Raw genomic sequence first — 13,533 nt, forward strand, 5'->3', positions numbered from 1 at the left:
TCCACCAGACCCAGCAAGACTCCCTGTGTAACCAAAAAACAAAGACCATAGCAGGGTTAAGTTTAATCATTTGAAATGATGACAAGCAGTAGAAGAAATTAGAGTTTGTCATTAAGGCTTCAGCCTCATTAATCCCTACAAATACATCACACAAAAAATATCCTCCTTGAGCCTGCATGTGGATGCTGGGGAGGTGGAGGGGTTGAAAGAAGCAAGCACTGTTTTACAATTATAGTATATTGTAAAACAGTGGTCAGAAAAGCAGTTAGGTTACTGTAGATTGAAAAAATAAATCCATATACAGAACATCAATAAGTAAAAATGTAATGAAATAGAATACAGTTAAATCCTTTGGTACAAGTTGAATGTAACATGTTAAACACAACATACCTCAAATTTAATAAAACAAACAAAGATAGATTAAAAATGGTTTACCTAATAGTAGAATTGCTCAGTATACAGAGTGCAACGTGTTGAGAATGGTCCAGGTTTGTTATGAAACTACTGGGATGAGAATACAGCTGATACCAGTGGTGTCTGTCAGTTCATCTTGTCAGATCTTTCATGATGACGTATGTCTGCTCTGTTATGCTGAGGATGTATTGTTTCAGTTCTGCTCACCTATCGATTTCCATGTATACACATGGCAAAGGATACTATATACTGGGACATTCCATCTGCAGCAATAGCTAGTTTGGTGCTATATAAATCAAACTGAATTAAATTAAACTGAACTGAAATAACAGTCTCAATTCTAATTGGGTTCCCATAGAAACAAAAGATTCAACAGCCGCAACAGTATCATCTAAAAAATATATATATATACACAGATCATTTTAACTTTCTCTTTCAGTCTTATCCGTGTGCCCATTTTGTTCAAGATCGTTTCAACCAATGCAGCAAAGGAATACATTCTTTAACTGGAAAGTGCAAAAAGTGGCAATTATCAAGATGGGAAATACACAAAGAAGAGGAAGCCAACACGTGTAGTGCAAGGATCACAGCAATGTAAATAAGTACTGTCGCTTTAATAAAAACCACAAAAAGAAGAAAACTTACAATGCACCCTATGAATATGTCTAAAGTAATGGTTCAATCTATTTAAAGTCTTTGCTTAAATGAAAAAGCAAAGAAGAAATTGAACGGTTCATGGAATAAATGGCAGTAAAAGCTCTGTCTAAAGACAAATGCACTGCATAAAAGGCTAGGCAGCGTTTCCTCCCTAATCAGCCACTGAATGGCTCTGTAATTATAAGGCTATGCACCAAAGCCTTTATAAGTATCACATCTTTGTCAAGGTAATTCCAGCACTGAAGCACACATTTTGTATGAACACAAGATGGTTTAAAGAGCTGTGTGCTGCTTGCACAGGCAATAATCTTAACAGATGTCTTCAACAGCCATCTCAAACACCATAGGAAACTACCTGGATCATTACCACGATATTGTAGCTCTTCAAATTCTACTTTCCCTGTTTTTTTCTGGAGTGAAAAATGTAGATGTTTGAATAGCTTACCTGGAAACTGCCAAATCTTCTGCTTCTCTTGTCAGCCGATCCTTTAACAAAGAGAGAGGAGATATCTAAATCAATTATGCAAAATAAAACAAACTTTTTTTATTGTCAGTAAGAGTAAGCAATGTTTTCAGTTAGAGCGCTCCATGTCATCACTATGCAGTTTGCTGGCTGAAACTGCCCATTTCAAATCAATTAACAGCACATTACTTGTCAGTATAATACACAGTCATTTAAAGCCTATGTGCTATAAAGATGTGTTCATTACAAATATCACTGCAGTTTGGCTGAGGCTTGACTGATTTGTTGACTTAAATATGGCACACGTTCCCAAGCAGATTAAAACACCCACCACGCTTGAGTGTGTACACTGTGCTTAACTAGCAGCTGCAAGAACATACATCATGAATATCAATTATTACTAAAGTGGAGCTGTGAAAATTAGTAGGGTAGTTCCATTGTGTAGGTTAATGGAAACTCAGACAGGCATTTAACTGGAGGGTTAATGCCAGTTCTAAGCCACCGTGGCATTTCTGTCCTTGAGCTTGAAAAATAAATTGAAAATGTGTGTGAATTCATGACTGACTGGCAACATGCAGGAAACATCAGACTCGATAGAACAGAAAAGCAACAAAACACATAATCTTTTCAAAATTATTTATCTCTGAAGAGTTTTGCTTCTAAATTAGACATCGGTCATTTGAAAACCAGCTTGTAACCAACTCCAAAAAATAAACTGAATCTTCAGGTACTGCTGTTCATGCAGGCTAAACAAACTGCAAACTGAGCCACTTTAACCCTGTCATGCTTGAATTATGACAACCTCAATCAGGATTTTTTCTTAAGCATTTTTATTCATCTTTTCATGCCTGAAGATGAATAAAAATACTTAAGAAAGAAATCCTGATTGAGGTTGTCAAAATTCATGCATGACAGGTTTAAATAACAATAATTACAACGAAGCATGTCATACATCTATAGTAACATTAAACAATCAGTGGGTGGCAGGGTATAGAGTGACACATCAGTGTCCAATGTAGTGGTTTATGTGCAAGTATACCATCAACACCGACACAAATACAAGAAAACAGCCTCTGAATAGCGGTCCACTGTAGTGACCACTATGTGTGATAGGGTTAAAACATATTATCAGGTAGGGCTGGGCTATATCATACAGTTTACGGTAATACCGGTGTAATTTATCAACGATAGGAAAATGAAATATCGCGATAGAATATGGGTAAAACGCAGATGTGCAGTGCCTTTGTTTTCAGATCGTTAAAATGAAACGGATGAACCAGAATTGGTTTGCAAAAATGCTGCAACTTCAGTGGTGTGGAACTGGTTTACCTTTGGTCCGTCAGATACACAACAAAGCACTATTTTTGGTAGAGCATGCTAGCGGGCCGTCGTTATTACCGTGTTTTTTGGAAAATACAGCACACTTAAAATCAATCCTTTGATTTTTCTGAAAATCAACAGTGCCCCTTATAATCCAATGGGCCTTATGTATGAATTCTGGTTGTGTTTACTGACCTCGAAATGACTTTATGTGGTACACGGCGCTCGAAAATCTGTCAAATGTTTTAGTACGATTTTGCTAAGCTACGAACCCGCACCGCTTGATGGATTGTGGGAGCATTACGGCTATATTAGGCAGGAGCCTCACGGAGTGATACGTACTGTGCTTCAACATAATATTACCGTAATGTGTGTGTATAACCTCTTTTTAAGTTTTGTGGATATTATACATGGTTATGCTGAGGATATGTCGGTCAATTTCCACTGGAAATGCCTTTTGGTTAAACTGTCAGCAAGGAATTTGCATTTGCACTGTTACATTTTTATATAACTTTAATGCACATAAAAAACAGCTGCTTGTTTAAGTGAAAATACATTGATGGGGTTTTTTGCACTAATAAAGTTGTGGAGTTGTAAAGTATTTTGTCTAGTGTCAATTATATCGTCAGTTATCGTTATCGCAAATTTTCAAATGTATATCGTGATAAATATTTTTGCTCATATCGCCCTGCTCTACACACCATGTCACAAAGCTCAAATTGCATCAAACTGTTTTTTCAAACATTGAGGTAACTGTATTGAAACATTATCCACAGTAACCAGATCTCAAAACTTTGGCATGTGGTCTATTATCAGGATTGTATTAAATTCAGAAATAATCCATCGGTTTAAATTTTTGCTGAAACACAAGTCCATATTACATTTTTTTAATGAAAAGACGCCGACCAACAAAGGGTTTAAAGTCTGTAGTCATATAAAAAATATGGAAAACACATCAGTGACCCTTTGTTACAACAAACACAAGTATGATAGCTTATTTTGAATTCTACATTGTTGTGATCTGAGGGGGTTTTGCTGTTCTGGTAGGCTGAGGTTTGTATTCCTATTTTATTTCTTTATTATTCTCACAGTGAGTATGATTCATTGATTGTGATGTCTGTCTTTACCACATGGTGTCATTAGAATTATTTCATGAAGTTCACTGATTTGTAGATGCCAATGTTTGATTCACTGTTCTGGACGAGTTTTGAATCTTTAGTCTTTATTTAGCTGCAGTTTCTATTTTGAGTTTATTTGTCATCTGTTTAGTTCCTTCAGCGTCTCCCCAACTCTTCTACCTGCTGCTCGTCATTCTGTTGTGTCTTTGCGCTCCAGTGTTTCTTTGTCTGAATGTGCGTGTCCTTGTCTTTGTCTTTTGGTTAGTTTTTCACACCTCTGTGTATAAATAATCTTGTCTCTTTCCCATAGTCTTTGTCAGAGTTTGTGGTATGTTTCTGGTGTTTGATTCTACAGCCCATTTTGCTTTTAGATTTCTGTTGGCACCTGTGGATTTGGTGTATTTATAGGATTACTCTGGCATTAAATAAACATGTGTAAAGCATTTACTTGCGGCAAATGTTCAAATTTTTAAGAAGTACATCATAATCTGCAGCTAAAAATACTCCACAGAGCAAATTAGCCCTGTTTAAGTAATGTTAACTAAGCCTCGGTGCACTACTGCTTTTGGAAATTACAGAGTCCTTCCAAAACTATTCAGAACATGATTTTGAATAAGCAAGTCTTCGGCAAGAATCAGACGGCTTAGGCCACTGGCAATTTAAAATAACACAGGGAGAGACCTACAGATACTGTATGTCTACAGACATGTCTCTGTTTTCATGAAATTTGATGAAAAATACATAAATACAAGGAAAGTTGAAGATTTGGACTGAGATAGTTAGAAAGGAATGGCAGAGATAGTTTGGATATGTGCTAAGGATGAATGGTGGGTATACTGTACTAGGGATGTTGAGTATGGAGCTGCCAGACAGGAGGAAAAGAGGAGACTGCAGAGAAGATTTAACAGACGTATGAAGGAGGACATGCAGAGGTTTGATGTGACAGAACAGGATGCTACGGAGAGCGTAAGATGGAGGCATATGATCTGCTGGGACGACCCCTAAAGGGATCAACTGAAAAAAGAAGAAAGAACATACTAGCTTTAACCTGTCAAAGAGAAACTCAGAAGTAGGTGAAACCTCTTATCCTTTATCCCCTCAGAGTCATTTGAAACTTTACCATTATATAATTTTGGATTTGAGCATTTATGGTTACTTTATCCATATACAGTATGCAAGCAAACCCTCACTATGACTTTAACAAATAAAGTCACACTTTCTTAATTCGATTATATGCGATATTACTGTGCGATATGACCAAAATCTCATATCCCGATATAAGAATTCCATCGTCCCGATAACGATATAAATCACAAAAATGTAGCATTTTCTGTAAATTCTGTGGCAGCTCGTCTTGCGTGAAGTGTTTCCAGCTGCACGTCATGTAGCTGGAGTCGAGTGTTTTAACCGCTGCATGAAACTATACATTTTTAGACATAAGTTGTAAAGGCCGCCGTTTTCTTTGTGAGTATTTATTACACGGCGTGCTGCGGAGAAAAGCCTGTTCTAACGTTTGAGTCTAAGGTTTATTTTTTAGCACCTGGCGGCTCTTTTTAAATTCTCATCCGTAAATAATCTGCTCTTTTACGTGATTCAGTTTATTTTGAAAAGTCTCAACAGGATCTTGAGCTTTATTGTGAAAGGTTTATGTGGAACAGAAACAAGCGGACACGCGATGCTGTTACCGTCGTTGTTGCTAACCACAACGCATAAAAACAGGCGCTTGTCCGTCCGTAGTGTGGTTATATTAAATATATGAGAAAGAGAGAACTTTAAGAAATGAATATAGCCACTACAGTGACCATCAAAACGATGAAAAATATTGCCGTAAACAGTTTATTTTGCGACACCACGAAACAAACGATAGCGTAAAATGAAACGATAGATGTTTTTATATTGTCATCCGATATATATCGTTATATCGAACAGCCCTAAGATTATATTTTATATTTCATTAAATTATTAACTGCTGTTCTGCATTTACCACAGACATACATTCTCACCATTGCCATCATCAACAGCTCTGCTGGGCACACTAATCCTAATTAACAGTAGGCGGTGATCCTGATGACCCAGTCCAGTTATCTAAATGTACCTACTGAGAAGCAAAGAGCATAATTACGCTAACCCCGACTATAATCGCACTTTCTTGATGAGAAAAATGGGATAATCATCTCTCTTACAGCACGCTTTCAGGCACAGGGGGAACACAGTAAATGATGTAAGTGTGAATAGTGTGATATAACAAATGAACAAAATTACACTATTTTGGAAGCCAAATCTTTGAGCCTTGAGTTTGAGAGAATATTTCAGAGCAACTTGCAGGAGACAAACTGACAGCGCTTCTAGCCATGCAGCTGGGGAGAACTGATCAATAGCAACAAAAATATTCTGCTACCTGCACCTCAAAATACATCTAGTGAACAGTGTTTGTTTGCATAAACAACTCTCCTCCACAGTGCATTAAAATAGCTTTGCTTTATTGGATTTCACCCGCGGCTCTCACAATCTGAAATCAATACATCTGCACCATCTAAACATATAAATTTAATAGTTAACATGAGAGACAGTGAAAGTATTTCTAAGATGTTTTAACTGCCTTTTTAAAATCTTAACACTGACTAACACACAGTGCTAATATTTCCCACTCACAGTAAAGGAAATGCATGCTCACAGGAACCAGCTTGCCTACAAGAATCTAACATCTCCAGGTAGATTTTCCTAACACAATGCAGTGTGTGATGCAGCAGATAATCACTCTTAGAAGTGTAACAGTGTGATAAATGAATGATGTCTGTAGGGGTCTGTCAGGCGTTAGGGGTAGTCTTGCATTAGTATGCACAAGCACCACTTGATTTTCTTTTTAGCGTCGCTGTATTCGCATCACACATTAAAGCAAACACCGATCAGGTCAAATCATTCTGCTTAGCTACTCTTGCACTTGTACTTGCTATAAAAATAATTCTTTTTCCAACTTATTGGACAGCAACATCTGATGTATGATGCTCATTAACTTATGACACACAAGACACACATAAAAATCCCACTGTAAACCTCTCCACATAAATACCACCTACACTAAAGCACAAAGCTCAGAAAGCACCGCTCACACATTGGAGCTTAGCAGAAAGCTGTTCTCATCCCGCTCAGAAAGAAACATATTCACAGAAGAATGGAGGATGAGGATAAGAAAAGCATCCCAAAGACCCCAAATGCTACAGTCAACATAACACAGGATCGGTGCAACTGTCTCTGAGACACAACTAAACCATAAGCTGTTAATCTAATACAGCACAAAAGAACAAAATGAGACACACAAAGCTTCCCTTTGTTGTGTCTATAGATACTGGGTTATTGAGTATGTGTTTCAGTAACCTCACTCAACTGCTCAATTTGAATAAGAAAAATCAAACGTTTTCATGTATTTCTGACACTATGCCGTGTTCATCATTCCCTGAGGATCAGCAGAATGTAACAACATGTTAAAGCATTGGTTGGCAGGAGCAGATGTCCCTGAAAGCTGCAGGCATGGAAAACATTTGGAAGATGAGAAGGAGAAACAATAACCAGCCAGAAGGTAGACAACAGAAAATGGAGCACTGGGAACTAAACAAAGTCTTCACAATGTAATGTTCATATTTGCAGAATGCAGGACCTGAGGGTCTTATGGAGAAAAGATTCAAAAAAATTAATGTAGCAAATGTTGTACAGATTGCCTTTTTATGTATGTCTTAAAGTGGAAAATTATTATAATTGCTTATATTGTGCACTATATCTATTTATATTCCCACTGATAATATGAATATAATATTCTAATTGCAAATTTAAATAAAACCCGAAGAACTACCAGCAAGTTTCCCAAAACAACATATTATATCCTAAAATGCATTTTACAAACCCTCTTGTGGCCAGTTTCTGATCCAAACCACATGACCATGTTTATTTATAAGTTTGTTTTGCGGCTACATGATATCATAATTATATTCAATCAAAAATTTGATTTGTTTTTCCGAAGTCAGGAGCTGTCCTGCTATTGAAAAGGTCAGATTTGAAAAAAAAAATTACACTATAGTTTATTGCTTTTTCTTCTGACTGACAATTTCGAGTCAAATGACATGCTTGCCTGCAGCAGCTGTCACAGCCTCAAGTTGTCACTTTGGACAGACAATCAGGAGACCAGAAAACATTAAAGACATTTTATAGCCATAACTCTGGACTCATCTAGCACCTTCCTGATGTAAATGCTGTCTCGTGTAATCTAAATAGAGGCAGGGTTTGGGAATGAGTTTTCTAAGGTAGGAGCTGGAAGCTACAGATGCCAGACCAAAAGGCGGAAAGCAGTTCAGACAGTATGAATTTATAAATAGAAATGTTGGTAGATGGTAGATTCTATTAGCTGCTGGTATGAGTTACAATTAGGGCATGCCTTCTAAAAAGGACATTATTACACATTTAATGTAAGTGCACTATTTAAGTTTTCAATCACGCAGCTATTAATGGAGGTCTACTGAATTATTCAAGTGGATTTTTCCAGAAAGACTTGTATAATGTGAAGCAGGTCTGGTTAAAACACCAACATAGTCACTAGTTTATCAATTCAAAGACCTAATACATACACACGGCAAATGTCTCCGATTCTGTTTCATCGTCTAATAACTTAATTTGATGTATCTTTGCTGTTGTTGTTTTTTATTTCTTTTCTTGTTAATCACAAAAAAAGAATTTAATCTCTGGTTAAATGCGTTCACCAAATCAGGTTTTAGGACACCTGGCTGTCAGTGAGACAATCTTTCTCTTGGTTTTCTTGAACTCTTGAACTGAATGTACCTTGTCATGTTAGAAGGGTCTCCTCGCCGGGAGGAGAATAAATTACAAGCAGTGGTACTGACTTGAAGTACTCTGCTGGAGTGAATCAGACGGCAGGTCATTGAGTTCAAGCTGAACATCACTGAGTCCATTATTCACTTTGCAAGTCGTGATAAAGAAATCATGCTCTCACTCTTCAAATCTTCAAACTGTCTTGTAAACGGACCATGCACATGGATGTGTAGATGGTGGGCTGATGGTGCGATATCGCGCAGCGTTGGGATGTGGGTAAACATGTTGTCTTCATTTGCCTTCAGAGAAGCTCATGAAAGCTCTGGCCAGACTATGTATTTCATGTGCAAAAATCCCCTTGCCTGTGTCCTTGGCCTAAGGCTAACCAGGACACAAGATGAACTGGTTGCTCTTTACTCTGCTTCTAGCCAAGGGTTATGATTCTCATATGGGATGTGAAAGATCCCGTGTCCAACTGCAGAACCAGCCACCAAATTAGTAAATTCCTGGTTTCCCCGGATAAGGGATGGAAAATCTTGCAGTTATGAATATTTAATTTAGCAGTGCTGTTACACCAATAGCAAATGCAAAATCTGCCATCCAGTCTGTATCAGAGAGCTCAGGGAATTTTTTTTCACCTCACAAAACACCCAAATCTCTGGGTTTTGGTCTTATATTTTAGTCCTCTGCCCAGACTGAGCCACTTGTAGTCTATATCGACATTCTCAGTCACATCCTCAACAAATCTGAAACAAACTATCTGTCATCCAGTGCTCTTTTCTTTCTCTTTATCTTAGTTGCAAGAACAACATGGTTAACTTACACAAAACCTCAAGCAATGCCAGCAATAACCATGGGACTACCAGCATTGATGACAGTCTCATTCTTGTCTCAAAGTCTTTCTTCAAGAAGACATAAGGATATAAGAAGACATGTAAGTGGACTGAGTTAAACATCATAGCATTTGTTCAGAGTCAAAGAGGAAAAAAAGAACGCATACTCTTCATCTTTCATTTGATGCTCTGGATATTCTGTGATGTCCTTGTTCGATCTTCAAGTATATCAGCAGACTGCAGAGTCCACAGAAAACACTATGATAAACTTCCACTCAACTTGCTATTCTTGCAATTTCATTGGATGTTATGCTATGTTAGTCATAGCTAGACCCCATTCTGACGACTTAATGATGTTTCCTTGTTTTCCCTTTCATTTTCAGCAACTTTCCTCTGTCTGTTTTTTTCTCTCATATTTTGTGGATCCTTCACCTGGCTCCCAGTTCTGCTCATTCTGCAAACCTACCAGTAATCAGCTCATTAACCTCCCAGCCAGCTCACCTGCCTTCCATCTTCTCACAATAATTACAGTATATCTAGCCTGGCTCTCCACCCATCTCTCTCCATTTTGTATTTTCTACTTCAGGCCACTCTCAGCCCATTTAAGGAGTTGTCTCTAGTCTAGTGTTTAACCACTCTGCCTAACCATTCTCTCTTGTGCCCTGTCACTTTCCTGTCCATCTCTGCTTTCTCTATTTACCAGCTCCCCACTCTGTAGACTCATTCCCCAGGCAACCCAGCCTTAATCATCTCCCTCATCATCTAAAGTTAAGACTTCTAATTTGCAAAATCTCTTGTTTCTGTCCTGTGTTTGGATTGCAGCAGAAACAAGCTGCACTATTCCAACTACAGATGTGTGAAGTTTAGTAAAGATGCTTTGCTGCTTATGCAGCTTATTTAATAATGCTCAGGATGAATTTGATTTGATAAATATTAAAAAAATATATATCCTTCTCTATGGTCGCTAAGAATATAGCTGCTATAAAATATAGTAAAAAAAAACAAATCCATGTTTGTTGAGTCTTTAGTGTGAGTTCACATATTTCACAAGTAACTAACCTACAATCACTTGTGTCAATCAATGCATAATATTGCTGCATTAAGCGCACAAGAAAAGAGAGTTAACTCTCCAGTCTTGCTTTAAACTTATCCAAATGTTATTAAAGTTTGAAGATGTTTCATTACTGACTTGCCATTGACCTAACAGGCCAATCAAAGATAGCCTGAGGGCTGGATGTGGCCTGTGGGCTGAACAATACCCTGGCCACGATAAAGGTCTACCTGCTGCCGCGAGACTACAGTGCAGACAACCCAAACCCACCATTAACGTAATTGTGTTTTCATCCCCTCTTTGCTCTCCAGTGAGCAGCAGGCCAGCGTTGCTTATCTTGCTGACATTTCACAACAGCCTTGTCTCTGCATAGATGTGTGTGTGTGTGTGTGTGTGTGTGTGTGTGTGTGTGTGTGTGTGTGGTGAGAGAGAAAGCAGGGTTCTGCATGAAGTCTGACAGTTCCTTGAGATACAAATGCAGTCTTACTACTGCCACTTTACAAGTTCTGTAAGTAGCTGACAAAAAGAAAGCTGTATATACAAACACTAATTAACAAACAAATCACACTATATCCCCACTGAATACAGAATGTGAATATGACTCTTTATTATCCTGTTAGCAATTGCAACCTTGCTGCTTGTCTTGTTAAACCAGATTTCCCACGTGGGCTCTTTATTTGTGGATAGAGACGCTTGTGTCCCTGCATAATTTAATTATGTGATTTGGAAGTACAAATCTTCTGGTCATTTGAGTTTGCTTTTCCTAATCTTTCACAAAAGGCAAGCTTCATCTTTTTACTTTTTCTTAACACTAAATGCATTGGTTTGATTATGCATATCAAAGCATATGACATGCATATCAAAAACATTGTCTTTTCCTACGGTTTCAAGATTAACATGGTCTAAACTGTGCATTTTTGTGCAAGTGAAATAGTAACACAAGATACTGAGAAGTTAGAAATGTATGTGGCGATTGCCTGAGATGAAGGAAAACAGGTCATCACAGTCGTGGGTTCTGACTCATGTCTCCTGAAGGCTTGTAAGCAATTCACTGAAGTCCAGGCTTTCCAAACCCAAAATGTATCTCATTACGTCATCATAATGCTGCATCCCCACGCTGGTCTGGCCCTGGCCTGGATGTCGCATCCATTCTGTCATTTCATTATTTCTGACAAGCTGGGGTTTCCAAAAAAAAGATGGGTTGGATTTATACCACTGGCTTTCCCTTCTGTTCATTAATCACTGCACCATGGAGGCTTTGGCCCAGCTTCCACCAGCTCTGAAATCACGTTGTCACAGAATTAGGGTTGAAGTCTTTTCTTACAACAGAATGACGTCATTTTAGTTGTTGCTTGCCTTTGCTTTGGGGGACACAATAAGTTCAGTGTCTGGCTATGACACTAAGTATTCCCAAAAACTGTATATAAAAAATCAGATGAGGCTTACAAGTCAGAACCTGGCAACCAACAAGCTGATTCAAGAGCTGTGTATACGGCTAATCTCTGCACAGACAGGCAGACCAGCTGCACTGCCCACTTACCTGCTGTTGCTTTGCTACTTACTACAAACGCACGGTCAGGCCATATTAAACAACATTGGAGGTTCTAAACAGTCAGAAGGCAAAATGCTCCAAAGGTTTGAACACATGACAGCCCAGAACACAATGACACAATTTCTAGACATTTTTTGAAACATCAAGAAAGTGGAAGAAGGGACGGTGAAGTTCAACTGCTAAATACAGACACCAAACACACCTGTGCTCTCTGATGGCTAAAACATGTCCGAGTGGTGAATACCATGTCTTTAGTTACAATTTTTCTCCTTTTGGTGAGTGATAAAACTATTTCTACCCATTCGTTTTCTTTCCCCCAGCAAAGGTGTGTTAAGATTAATCACCTGAAAGCAAAAGTACAGCCTAATTGATCAATCACCTGCTAATCTGAATCAGACAGACCCTGACATAGCTCATCTTGTTGTCTTTACTAGATGGCCGCTTAAAACAATTATTCATTAAAGAAGTGGCCCTTTCTGTTTGATGTTGTGCCGCTGCTCTTTTTCCCTGAACCGTGACAAGAATAATATTATTTTTGATAAAAATGTTAATTTCTTCTGACATTAACATCCCCTGTTAAAGGCAAGGTGGAGTGCTGCTTCTATAACTTGTTATGTATTACAAGGCGCTTTCAGAATAAAAGAAAATAATTCTACTTTTATTACCTTTTTCTGCACCTTTAGAGTTTTCTTTGTCAACACTTTAGTGGTGCCATAGTGTAGTAGTTTACAGTCACCTAACAACGTCACAACTCCAGCATAAAAAATAAAAAAAAAGGCGGCCAAATCAAATATGTGGCACTACGTGCTGTGGTGACCTCTTGTGAGTAAGGCGGTAGCTGAAATTGACTTTCTTTCATTCTTTGTTTCTTTTATTTACTTATCTTTGTGTGATTTTGTTCCAAGTGTTCCATTTGGCACATGTAAAATGTATGAACTGCTTATTACAGCCAAGGGGTCCATTTCTGAACATATGTGAAAAACATTGCTTGGAGAGTGAGGGGTGGTTTTGATGCTCTGCAGTGAGTTTTCGTCTGCTGATTTGTTTCATTTTTGCTTCACTTTCTGGTGTGTATTTTTAAAAAAAACAAAAAAAAACACATTTGGCATAGCTTGCATAACTGATGCAGCAAAATTATGACTGATCTATTCAGGAAGTTCACTTTTTAATTGAAGAGCTTTTTTAACTGGCTTTATTTGCTGTATTATGAAGTCAATAGGGTTAATATTTGCATTTGTTTTCTCTGCATTATAAATATATGCAATAATATATTGTTATACGTATTTTTTTTTCCTTGGTGTGTGTGT

At 37.9% G+C, this 13,533-nt stretch overlaps 1 protein-coding gene across 1 annotated transcript in view; it reads right to left on the reverse strand.

The window, feature by feature from the left end:
• rap1gapb (RAP1 GTPase activating protein b) overlaps positions 1–13,533 on the reverse strand; it is a 108,867-nt gene that overhangs the window by 80,860 nt on the left and 14,474 nt on the right. Inside the window, exon 2 of the mRNA XM_005917919.3 lies at positions 1,517–1,557. The gene's annotated coding sequence lies outside the window, so the exon portion shown is untranslated. The remainder of the gene's footprint in view (positions 1–1,516; positions 1,558–13,533) is intronic.

The sequence above is a fragment of the Haplochromis burtoni genome, unplaced genomic scaffold (genome assembly GCF_018398535.1).
Source record: "Haplochromis burtoni strain Fernald_Lab_line unplaced genomic scaffold, NCSU_Asbu1 Contig_26, whole genome shotgun sequence".
In the NCBI taxonomy this organism is placed as follows: Eukaryota; Metazoa; Chordata; class Actinopteri; order Cichliformes; family Cichlidae; genus Haplochromis; species Haplochromis burtoni.